Genomic DNA, 13,052 nt, shown 5'->3' with positions numbered 1-13,052 from the left:
TCGCCCACTCCTGGAGATGGGTTACTGCAAGTCATGGGGAGCAGCCCCCAAATCAGCGCTATGCCTCTTCCAAGTTCCCCCTCTCCCCCCCCCCCAATGAAAGAGGCTTCTGGTTTTCTGCCCCATTTTTTCCACCACCTCACGGCCGGCTGCGTTAAGAAGTTGCAGGGAGGGGCGTCTTTGCCCTTTCCCCGTACGAGACAGAATCCAAACCACCACCAACGGCTTTTTTTCTACTAACCGCCTATGATTTTCGACTAACAGGCCTGCTAGATTTCCACATTCTTTCCTCCACCTTGTTTTTTCTTCTTTCCACAACAGAGCAGAATAAATGCCCTTGGGTGCGGTCCTTGGGTCAACAACACGTGCAGCCCTTTGAGCAGCTTCTGCTTAGCAATGCCACGCGCTCGGAAGACGAGACTTCGCACGCCATCCCAGCCCTCAGAAATGTGAGTTAGGGACCTCGTGGATCTTCCTGCTTCTCTGACTCCGTTGACAAAAACCACTGACTTTCTCTGTGACCAGCTGTACCATTTCCTGCAACTGTTGTCCCCAAAGAAAGGGTCGTGCAGAGCTGTCTGAGCCCCCCCCCCCCCCGCAGCAGCGGCTGGTGGACTCCTTTTGTCACTAGCTGGTATCTTGGCTGGGAAGGGCAACGGGGGACCTGGCCCAGGACATCTCGAGGCAGCAGGCTGAGGAACGCTGGCTTAGGAAGGGCTCGGGACGGCCCTGCAGCTCAGTCCCAGGCCCGGCTGAGGGGGAGACTCCTCGTCCCAGCAGCTCAGCGCAGCGCAGCGCAGCGGTCCTTGGGCACAAACCAGTTCACTGATGTTGTGCTAACTTGGAACAGGGGAGAATGTTTGATTTTCTAGTGAGAGGCCAGATCTTTTTCTCGGGTCCCCCCAGCCTGAGCACCTCAACACAGCCCCCGCTGCAGCCACGACCACCGTCCCTCTTCCCAATAGGAGGGCCTGGCTGTTGGGCGCCCCGTTCCAGGAAAGGCCTTCAGGGGCTATATTTGTCAGGCTCCTCCAGCCTCCCAGCTCCTTCGATGCAAAGGTCACCGCCTCTTCCCTTCCCAACAAAGTGATTTTGCTTTCCTGACGCAGTTCCCGTTTCCTCCGCGATGAGATTTTCATTGTTCTCCCAAGCAGTCTCCCAATCTCCCCCTTGCACTCACTTCCTGTTTCCGGAGAGGGAGAGGAAACACAGATTGCTGCTGCTGGTGTGAATGCGAATGCTGGATTCGTGAGCACCAGAGGAGATGGGGGGGCGGTGGCTGGAAGGAGGAAAGCTGTTTTGCCGCTGCGGCTAAACACAGTCCTGCGCGAAGAGCTCCCTGCAGCACCCGGAGGCTCTTCTCTTGCAGCACCAGTGGCATTTGCAGGCTGTGAGCCGACCCCGGATGGGCCTGTGGGGAGGCCTGCCGGTCCAGATCCTCTCCTCCACCCCCATCCCGAGTCCCACTGGAAGTCCAAACCTCCTGAGCATTGTGGGGACCCAGCTGGCCAGCGGTGGGGTGGGGTGCTGGTGGACATTGAAGACCTGTTAGGGAGCGAGAGCAGGGCCCTCCTGAATGCAGAACTTCTGCAGTTGTGCAGTTGGGCTTGTCGCTCCGGGGAAAGACGGGCAGCTGTTTGCAGGAGTGGCTTGGCGTTGGTACCAGAGACACCCTCCACTGTGCCTGAAAGGGCGCGTGGTCCACAGCATCGAGCGCTGGACCGCGCCAAGGGAGGCAAGAGGAGAAGCAGTCGGGCTGCCCAGACACTGAGCCCGTGTGAGTCTCCCTGGCTTGAAACGAACCTCAGGGCAGCACTGGTTAGAAGGAGGGCCAAACTGGTCTGGCAGGCACCAGATGAGCGGGGCCAAGTCTCCCTTGCCTGACCGTGACGCCCGAGTCCGCTTTGGGGAAGGCCATGAGCAATGGGCCAAATCTGCTGGACCAAAGAGACCGTCGGCAGCGGTCCTTGCTGCTGCTGCAGCTCATCCTTCCCGATCCAGTTGCCGACCCCTGTCATTTGGATAAACTCCAATCTTGTATCGCTCCCTTTGGCGCCCCTGGAAGCAGAATTGCAGGGTGTGCTTTGTGCCAGGTGATCTGGTCCAGCTAGCAGCAGCGGGCAACATGGTGTATCCAATGCTTTGACTCCACCATAGGGCATTCAGAGGTATACTGCTTCTGAAAGTGGAGGCTCCATGTACCCACCGCAGGTTAATAACCATGGATATTTGCCTGTTTCTTTTTAAGAGCTATCTGAGCTACCAGCTAATGCCGTATATGCCAATTATGTGTCAGATGAAAAGATATATATTCCGCTGAAGTTTCTACCATGAGAAAGGAAGAAAGATGTTTCCCTAACCTAAGCAATTCTTTCTTTATTTTGGGCTTCTCTGAAATTGTGCAACAATGAAGGAAGTGGTTTTTTGAGATGCAGTTGGTATGCATTTATCCTTATGCTCTGCACACGTTTAAGAAGATTATTTTTCATAGTCTTCCCCGAACTGGCAACCTTCCCAAAGTTCTGGAGTGGGAGCTTCAATTGCATCATCATGGCCCACATCTTCACTTTTTTACCATACCCTGCGAATGCCCCTGCTTCTTTCTGTAAGTGGAAAAACAAGCCAGGGATCCATGCTTTGCTTTCTTACATCTAAACTGGAAAACAATGGCTAAACTACGCAGAGCATCTAGAACATGAAAGTATGGTTTAAAGCTAGGCTTCCTTATCCTGGCTAGCTTGAGGAAAACATTGATGGTCTCCTGTCAATGTGACTGTTGACAAGATGGGATTGTTTGAATGTCACCTATCCTTAGGAAAGATGTCCTAGAGGTAGACAATGGTTTAATGCCCCCCCCCAATTGTGAGGTGAGAACTCAGGGCCCCAAATGGTTTGCCCCACCCTGGAATAAATAAGGAATTAGAGAGGCTCATTCTGCAGATTCACTGGTGAAGCCAACCCACAGAGCTCATTTTCGCTCTAGGTGGCAACCAAGCCCTAGTGGCTTGCTTCTGGCATAAAGTTAAGCTGCAAACCTTAGTTAGTTCCTTCTTACTTTCTCCCGCGATTGGCTAGATTTATATATCAGATATAATTAGAGGTTTTGCAAGTACTGACTGTGCGATCAACTGGCTGGGGAATTCTGAGAGTTGAAGTCCAGCCATCTTAAAGTTGCTAAAGGTGAGAAACCCTGGTCCAGAGGCTGTGCCCCCCGTGCCCAACAGAGAGGCGGCTCTTTCTGCACACAAGCGGAAGTCACATTTGTGGGAGGGAGATCGCTGGGAGACGGGCGGGTGGGCAGCACACTGGGCTTCGTGTCCCACCCATGGCCTTCTTGCCCCCCCTTCCAAACAGTGAAGCTAAAGACAGCCTTGTCACTCTGGCCTTGCGGGTAGCAAAAGCTCCTTTCTCAGAGATTGGTGGTGGGGACCCCTCTGTGCCCAAAACGTGCTGTGCTCCAGTAGGGGCCGTCAACAGAGATCCAGAACAGCAGAAGTGCAGCCACGCTTCCTCTGCCCAGGATGACATACCGTGCCAGGCCATGACGTGTTTTAACCATAGTTTGCTAAGGAATAATAATAGGTTGGGTTCACATGTCGCCCTAAGGCGTAAAGCCCAGGTTACCTCCCAGCTAGGGCTGGGACCATCTGACATGCTAAGCTTCGACCAGTCCAGGCAGGAGTGACCTAAGGGGTCTGCTGATGGAGTCTCCCCAGTTAAGCAGGCACACCTATTTAAGGTAGGCCCCAGTGAGACCCCTCCCGCTGTGGATTCTGAGAGTTGAGACCTGCCATTTCTCAGAAGCTGGCTAGGAAAACCCAGGTTAGAAGCTCAAGGGGAGAGAGCAGGCCACCTCTCGTGTCTTTCTCCTGAGTCAAGTGGGGGACCAGGCACTCCCCAAGTGAGCTTCTATATGCGGACCCCCTCCCCGATTCAGTCTGGCCCCTTCCCCTCACAATCCCCCATCCTTCTCTTCCTCTTGGCATAAGATGCTTGTTTCATACTAAATTCCCTGCTGGGCTGTTGTGTGTTTGCTTCTGCTCGCCCATCTCCTTATCAGGCAGCAACACTCACAGAGCTTCCTGTCTGGATTGTCCATCCCAGTCCTGATTTATACAGGAAGGAGGACTTAAAAAGCCACCCTTCCACTTCCAAAGGGACCATCACTGCCGCCGACCATCATTGTTCATTACTTGGACGGGAGACGCAGCGCAAAAAACCCAGAGTCAGCCCCAGCTGGGGTGGGAGGCCTTGAGCCATGAAGAAGCAGAGTTCAGCAGACCTTGGCCAGGTGGCAGCAAGACGCCAGGAGAGTTGGTCGGGAAGGCAGGGCGGAGGGAGCCCTGTCCCACAGCCACCGCAGAGGACAACTGTGAGCTGACGAGAAGATCACAGGTAGGTATGGGAGTTATGGATCAAGTTTCCTAAGGCATGGGGCTTTGGGGGAAAGCTAGGGATGAAGTACGAAGTAGTGGTGGATCTCCAGTGCTGGTTAATTCTTCTTGCTGTGCTCAAGTCAGGACATATGAGATGGGTCTTCAGGAAAGGACCATCTAGCAGAACAAATTCATGGAGGAGAGGCCCTGCAGAACATCTTGGTTGGGCTCACACCCCACATTTCATATGGTTACTGCAGGAACCCATTTTTGGGATTCACACAATGCTGCACAGGCTGGGTTCACACAGCCCAGTTAGCCACAAAAAAAATCCCCGAGTTCAGCATGTTATGTAAATGCAGCTACTTGTTCTTTACCTGACTGGATTATGAGTGTGGTGTGAACCTATCGAGGGCCTATCATGTTTATGAACTTTCCTTTGCAACACCAATCCCATTCACCTACAGTTGGGTCTTGCTGTAAATCTTTGACCAGGTTGCTCTATTGTGTGAATCTGGTGTACGGGTTCTAGCTAGAGCCAGAATGAGGGGGAGAAACTCGGGTTCCCCAAGGATGGGGCTGAGCTTTTCAGTGGTAGCTGCCTTGCCCACTTCGGCTCATCCAGCTCAGCTTCTTGTTCAACAAGTTGAGGGCTGGAGGGACAGCAGCAAGACCCTTGAATCCAAGGCTTGTGTGAAGCCAAGAAGCTGGAATGGCCCAGGCTCAGAGCAAAGACTAGGGCTGGGCTGGCACAAAAGGCTTATCCTGGTTACTAAGCGAGCCCATCTTCTAGGTTCACACCATGTCCCAAGTCCTAAAGGAACACAGCAGGCTAAGCTGGCCCACCATCTATGAAGCAGGTGGGCTCTGTGCCCTGGCCTGGGGGAGACTGGGCTCCACTTTCCAGTCGCTCCAGATTCTGGGGCCAAACGGGCTGGTGAGACCCCCAAGATCTCCCCATTGATCCATCAAGGGGTGCTTCAGATGGCATGGCAGCTGGCGCTGCGGGCTCATCTCGACGTTTTCCGGGGCACGGCCGCACTTGCAGAAGAAACTGTGTGCTGTGCAACAGCTGGGAGATATTTTTCTGTGCAGTGAGCTAGGATCAGCCCTCCGTGTCCCAACATGGCCGGGAAATGTGGAACTCACCCTTCGGGGACTTGGAGACACTATCGGATATTCTGAAAATATGGAGGCTTGGAGGGCAGCACCCAACCCTATGCCTTAGGAAATGTGCTTCCACGTACGCTCTCAGTTGGTCCTGGTTCTCTGGGTAGAATTTGCTGGGATGTCTGTTTGTCTCCAAGGATTCTGGAATTATTCCCCAGCCTAATTTAGACAGAGCCTGGGCTCCCAACAGTGTGTGAAGTTTTGCCCTAATATCTCAGCGCAAAAGCACAGTCCATGCTTTAATGAGTGGCATGAACCCAGCCAACCGTGATTTACTCAATAAGCCACGAATAACAAGCCGTGGTTTAAGACTATGTGTAAGCCCAGCCACTAACTGCAAGATCATAACCATGCAAAGCACCCGAATGAGAGAGAACAAATGGAGTCTCTTTGTTCTTTAGGAGCAACTCCCATTTCTCCATCAGATGTATTTGAAATTCACCTTTATTTGCTAAGATCAGAAAGGAATAGAAGGGGTATTTTCGATTCAACATGCTTCCCCCTCAGTTCTGAAAAGACCATTATTCCTGGAAGTCCTAAATAGAGTGATTTTTTTGCTTTGTAAAAAAAGAGAGAGAGACAGGCAATTTGATTACTTTTCTGCCTTTAATAAGGAATCTTTCTGCATGTAATCAAAGTGTGAAAACCAAAGAGCTGTCCTCCTGTATCTTTGATCCCCCACTCAAGAACAGCAGGCAGGGCCTTTGGCAGAGCTCCCTGGGTCCCAAAGGGTCCCAATCTCCTGCTTGGGCCTTGCGGGGAACCAGAGGCTGGCTGGTGCTTCGGCAACTCGGAGGGAAGAGGCCAGTTTGGGGGGAGAAGCAGTGGGGCGATTTGAGCCCATTTCTCTCTTCTCCAGCCCCCAAAACTGTCCAGGCTCCTAATCCAAGAAAAGGCTTTGTTTCTGGTGATCGAGGGGACTTGGCGGGAAGACAGCCTCTCCCAGCCTTCCACCCCAGTCCTTCCTGCCGGTTTCCTCTCAGCTGCAGGGCTTGAAAGGGAGCCTGCTGGCTTGGCTGGCCAGTCTGCCCGCCTCTGCGTGTTTACCGGAGAGTCAGTGTTCCTCTCCTTGCACTGCCCTGTACACGGGTCCCTGTTACGAGCTGGAGGGAGTAGCCAGACCTCTTTGTAGCGCTGTCTGTTTGTACTGCATAACAGGGTTCCTCAACCTTGGCGACTCTAAGCTGTGCGGACTTCAGCTCTGGCTGGGGGATTCTGGGAGTTGAAGCCTGCACAGCTTAGAGTTGCCACGGTTGAGGAACCCTGCTGTATAATCTACTCTCTTAGATACTGCTTGGGTGTGGGGGGGGGGAGGAATGAATTTGGTGCGTGTTGCCTGTCCTTTGTCGGAAACTGCCCTTTGAGCACGAGGTGGTGGAGGAAATTACACACCTCTTTCTGGGCATCTCATTTTTCTCCCACAGCAGCCTAAAACTTAGCAAATCCTAACCGTGCCAAACTCACCTCCCTGCCCTTTCCCATCTCCATATTTATTTTATTTACAGTACATAAAAGCCACCCCAATCCCAAAGGACTCTGGGCAGTGCCCGACATCAAAAACAAGAAACGTAACGTGGTGACCGTGTGAAAGAACGTCAGCCACTTTTTTCCCAAATTCTTTGCCCCCTATTTTTCCTGAGAACATTGTGTTAGTTTTTGGCCTAATAAAATTCTAGTAAGAACAATGTGATTATTATTATTATTATTATTATGCTTTTGTTTCTGGTAGAATATGCCATCTTCAGCTTATTTTACTCAGGGAAAGCCCCCAGTTTCAACACTGATATAAAATAACACCTTTATTAGGACCAAAGAAAGTGACAGGAATTATGCTATTGATTTTTTTTCCTAAAGGCCCCCAAACACCAAAAAACCGAATCACTCTCCCACAGATTATTAAGGTGCTGCTGCATTACCAGATGCTTGGGGTAAAGCAGGACCAGGAAAGATAAAAAACAGCTGACTTCCTCTGTGCCTTTAGCAACCCGAAAAAGTCAGCCGGCGTCTGAGGTGCTAAAGGTGGGAGCAGTCAAACGTTGGCCTCCGAGGATGACATAATTTCCTGAATGGACGCTATAATATCTGCGGGGTTTTTGCCTTTTTTTTTTGGTCTAGCAATAAAAATCAAAACCTCTCAAAAGGAGCAAATCCTGTTCAGTGATGAATGACCAAACAAGGACCAGGTAAGTCCTGAAATTAGCTGATATCCAGTGAGGTCCATTTAAAAGACCTCATAGTTTTCGGGAGCTGCTTTTTCTATATTTCTAACCCACCCTACCTGCAACTGCTAGACTTCATCTCCCATCATCCCCACCCAACATGGGCAAAAAGTAGAGGAAGAGGCCAGTAAGTAACTATCCTCAGGTTTCTTGAATCAAAAATTTAACGGAGACCCTCGGAGTCCTTAAAACCACGAAAAAGAAACCTCTGAGGCAGCCTTCCCCTGCTTCCAAATCACACCTTGTGCTCAGTTTGCCAGCTGACCTTTATGGTCCTATCCTGGCTAAGTGCTATAAACCACTCTTAAGCTGCAAGCATAAACAGATTTATAATCCCCACTGAACAGTAGCTATAGTTACACGTTCTAGGTGGAGACCGAAGGCTACACCTGGGCTTGGGGGGTATGCTAGGAAAAAAATAGATTTCATTTAACTTACACTTGAATAAAATAAATGCAGTTGATTAAATGCAGGTAGCACAATTACGTTAACTGCGTTTAATTAATTGCACTGCATTTAATTCATGTGTGAATTAGATGAAGAATACTCCCTGTACGTTTAAAGGAGTGTTCTGTTCCATTAAAAATTATATTTTGATAGGAACTTTTGGCAGGGTGAACCCACTGCGGGAGCGACATTTGCCATGTTCTGCCTGAGTCTGGCAGAAGAGGGGGCAGGCGCCTTGTGAGCATTATGTGAATGCAACCACTGGTGGTTCATTCAACAAACCATAGTTAAGCACACCTGGCTTAGCATAAGGTCTGGACACAGCCTGAGGAAGCAAGGTTAAGCTTGTGCCCCGTGCACTTAGAAACTCTCTGAAAATTAACTTCCTGGAAATGCAGTTGTGCTGCCGTTTTTAATGCACAAACTAGGGTGCATGAGAGTTGGGGGGGGCTTTACCACAAACTAATTGTTCATTGACTCTACCAGTAGAAGCAGGAAGGGGGGGACTGTCTGGTGCCCCGAAAAAGGTTAATGTGAGCTCTGCCGTTCTGAGAATATTATTCCTTCTGTTGGCCCTCACATGACGGTTGAAACACCTTTGCTGCTTCCTGCACACCTGGAGATTGTCTCCTTTGGGTGGGTGGTGGCTGAAAACACAGATTTTCAGGCCTGGGGAAGCAGCACTGAAGATGTGGCTGCAATTGTGCGAACCCATGTCAGTTGGGTTTCTTCACCAAGCTGCAGCACTGACCAAAGCCGGGATGTCTCTTGCTGATTTCTTGATGAAATCTTTTCTGTCTGAAAGCTCAGTGTGCCTGGGACTAGGAAGCAACTTAATTAGGCTTTTTAATTTGATTTGTATCCTGCTTTCCTCCTCAATCAAGTACTCTGGTACAGCTCACGAGAATTAAAAGGCAGAACACAAAACAGAAATTATATATACACACATATACATACAAACACACATGCACACACGCACGCCTTGTTGCTCTTTTGTGCAATTATTCCCCTTTCAATTGTGCTAAAGGCACTGGATTAAGATTACAAATCTATCTGGGAGGAGGAGGAAGAATCTTTGTAGTTACTGTGTTTTACCAAGTTTTGTCTGGCAGCATGAGAAACTACTAAAGTATAGCAAGGGCATCATAAGATGAACTTGCACCATGCTGGCTACCCCTGGTTCCTATGTTGGGTGCAATACAACCAAACCCTCAAAATGTTGCAAACCCAACGGTTGTGTTTGCAGAGCAAGGCAAACTGATGGCTGTAACGCACACGGCCGGGGCTGGGGACCCCCAGGCTGCAAACTATTTAACTCCATTTAGGTCTGTCTGGTTGAAGGTGGGGGGTAAACCCAGCCGTGAAAGTTACTGAAGTTTCTGGACCCAACTTATTCCAGCGGAGAGCCAGGCTTGACTTGGGAGTGACGGGATTCGCATAGCAGGGTAGTTGTTGAAGTGCCATTTATTGAAAAGCCACCCCAGTGGGGGCTGCAAATAAACTAAGCCCCCAAAGGACTTCTTAGCAACTAAAATAGCTGGGTTTACCCCACAAGCTGAACAAAGCTCAGCAACCAGATTCACACAACACATTTATCCATGTTAATTATGGTTTCCTCTCGATGAATCCCACTCTCTGGCTTCATATGACCCACCAACTGGCTATGCAGTCTGGAATCATGGGATGGATTTCCTCAAAGTATGGTTGGCCAGATTCTGGGCTCAGAATGCAGTTTGAAAGGGAATCCAGCCACTGAGCCCACTCCTTTGTGACCTCACTAAATTAAGCACAGTTGGACCAGGTTAGAATCTGGATGGGAGACCACCAGGAAACCCCACAGCTGTATGCTAGTATGGGAAATAAACTCCCCCCCAAGATACAGCAGCTCTTGCCTTAGCAAAAGTAAAGTGAATCACGTCTGTATGGTTGCCACGAAAAACCCCTGGACATATCTGAGTCTCTGTCCCCAGGAGTTGAGCTCAGCTGAGGGAGGCTTCACATCTCCCTGGCAGGTAGCAGCACCTAGTGGGCCTTCCTGGCTGATTTGGGAAAGCTAAGGGGTCTGGTCAGTCCTAGGATGGGAGACCACCAGGAAACTTACAGAAACCTTCCTGGAGGAGCCCGGGGTACCAGCTGGAACCAAATTCCACTAAGTGGGACTTTACTTTTAAAGCCTGACCCTTCTGGATAGGCTAGGCTGAAAGTAACTGTTCAGGAGCTGCTTTAGCATCTCTCGACTACCTTCCTAACCCAGGTTTCTGGCCCTGGTGCATTCTGAACAGACCCGCTGCTATTTTGCCTGCCCCCCACCAAAGGCTGCAAAGCTGGGGGGGGGGGGTTACTTCCTTGTCTCCATGCTTCCAGCTGGACGGAAAGGCGGCGGGGGTTGGCCAGGAAGACTCGCTTCCTTCTTGCAATTTAGCAGCACAAAAGTTGCCGGTCCTTCCTGCGGGCGCACCCTTGGAGGTCAGGGGCTGGGGTGGGCTGGGCTGGGCTGGGGGGAGACGAGAGCAGAGACCGCTGTGGTGCTTTGAGCGGCGGGGAGGGGGGCGGGTTCTCCCGGGGAAGGAGCCGGTCCCCTCCCGCGAGCCCCGCCGTTTGCAGCGCGACTCCGCGCCGGAGGTCAGAGCGGGGCTTTGCCGGGGCACTTCGGGCAAAGCGGGACCCGCCGCCGCTGGAGGTGAGACGGGCGGCGCCTCCTACCGCCCCTGCCCCGTGTCCTTGGGGCGAGCAAGGCGCAGAGGAAACAGCCAGCCAGGTTTGCGGGGGAGGCGCCGAGCGCTCTCCGGTCGCGCCGGGGGAAAGCAGCCCGGCTGCTGGCGAAGGACTCCGGCTGCGCGGGGGGGGCGGGATGCCCAGCTGGCAGGGCTGAGACAATGGGGCGGCGGGGGGGCATCGGGGAAGACGGATGTCACGGGGGGGGCCGTCTCGGTGTCTTTACCTGTGGCTCGGAGGAGAAAAACCAAAACTTTTTCCCCCTTTGCGCAGGACTAAGCACGCACGCACGCACGCACGCACGCACGAGTTCGCAACTCAAGGTGTAAAAATGATCTCGAGGAGGGTCGCCCTCTAGTGGCGGAGAGGGGAAAGTGCACGCGAGCCGAGCGTGGGAGAGAAAAGTTCTGATTTGTTTTGCAAACGCGATTTTCGAGCTGCTGGGGCAGTCGGGCTTTGCAATTCCGCTGGCGGTGGGAGGTGGCCCTCTGCGTCTCGACTGGCGGAGGGCGAAAATTTGCGCAAAGGCCATGCAAGAAGGACCTTAGTTGGCTAATGGGAAGCTGATAATTCGGTGGCGGTTTCTAATAAGGGAGAAAAGCGGTCGAGAGTCGGGTGGATTTTTTTTAATGTATGTATTTTATACTTCCATATATCTCAGGTTTGTTTACGTGCAGGTAACGTGTTGGTCATCGCACTAGGCCACAGCGTGGCGCTTCTGGCTTAGCATTTTGTGTGAATCCGTCTGCAATCTGTGAATCATGGTTTATGACTTAGCAGGGTGTCCAGCCGCTCCGGTGTATTCAAACAAACCTTAACGCGGTGCAATGTGTAAACTCAGTTTATTTTATTTATTAAGCATGTTTCTATGCACAATCAAAACGTTTTTCAGCAGCTTACATAGAATACAATTCAAAACATCTGCAATAAAAAGTTCTAAAAAATGAAATAACTCGCAGTCAAAAAATCTGTGGCTTAGCCCACTGTGTGAGCCCAGCTGCCTAACTGGACCCGTCCTGACCGATGTCCTCCATTAGCTAAAATATGGTTTGGCTTGTTGAACAAACGGTAGTGGGCTGGACTCATGCAAACATGCAGCCACAAACTCCGCTTTGTTCACCGCAGTGGTTGAATTTGTGCAACCCCCTTAAAAGAAAGAATTGCTTTTGTGATGTAATGTGTGCAAACTCAGCCCGTGGCAGCGTCCTCGTAGGATTCGCTGCTCGGAGATCCTGGTAGCAGTTAATCGAGTCCTGCGTCCCTGTTAATTCTGTCCGGGGTTGGAAAGCCCTAGGACGGCGCAGAACTCTGAAGTTTTAGCTCTGATGCTTAATCGGCGGTGATTGCAAAGCTCCAAAGAAGCCCCCTTCCTTCTTACTCTGCTTGGAAGCATCTCATATTAGTCGACAACGTTGCAAGGAATGTCGAAGGCGAGTTTGGATCAAAAGTGGCCCGGCTGCTGGCAGTGCAGCCACTGGTGACAGCGCCTTCCCCGCTACGGATTTCATGCTTGCAGAGTCTGGGGCACGGGCTCGGGAGACGGGCTTCAGCTACTCTTTCGGGATCGCAGCCCTCTCGGCCGGCTGGTGCGTTTTGCCTCCCAGCAGCTCCTGCTCAGCCCGGCCAAGGAATTGCTTTGGCGCCTGGAACGGGGCTGTTTGCAAAAGTTGGGAGGGGATTGAGGCACCCCGAGGCGGCTTGCAAAGAGCCGGCGGCCGACGGGAATTGCAGGCTGGCCACAACAGGCGTCGGAGCTGGCTCCCTTGATCCGGTCCAGCCAGGAATTTTCCTTTGGGTTCTTTGCTTCGCTCCCTGTAGCCCAGGTATTGGGGCTGGGACCGCTGGATGTTGATCTCAGCCAACACGGCTACCAGGCAGGAGCTCTGTGGCCCTTCCCCGTCTAAAGTCGGTCTCTTAGCTGAATATGACCAGTGTAGGTCATGCTAAGCCACAGTGAGGCTTGTTCGGCATTGTGCATTCTCTGGCATGGCGCTGCAAACCCAGTTTGCCTTTTATAGGAAACTGATTTCTCTTGGGGTTCATACAGCTTGCTAAACCTTCAATCCAGATTCACAAGACAAAACTTCACCTGCTTTTCCCAACCACGCACACTCCTGCTCATACC

The sequence above is a fragment of the Candoia aspera genome, chromosome 16, assembly GCF_035149785.1.
Source record: "Candoia aspera isolate rCanAsp1 chromosome 16, rCanAsp1.hap2, whole genome shotgun sequence".
Taxonomy (NCBI): Eukaryota; Metazoa; Chordata; class Lepidosauria; order Squamata; family Boidae; genus Candoia; species Candoia aspera.
Note: the sequence above shows the minus strand (reverse complement) of the source record.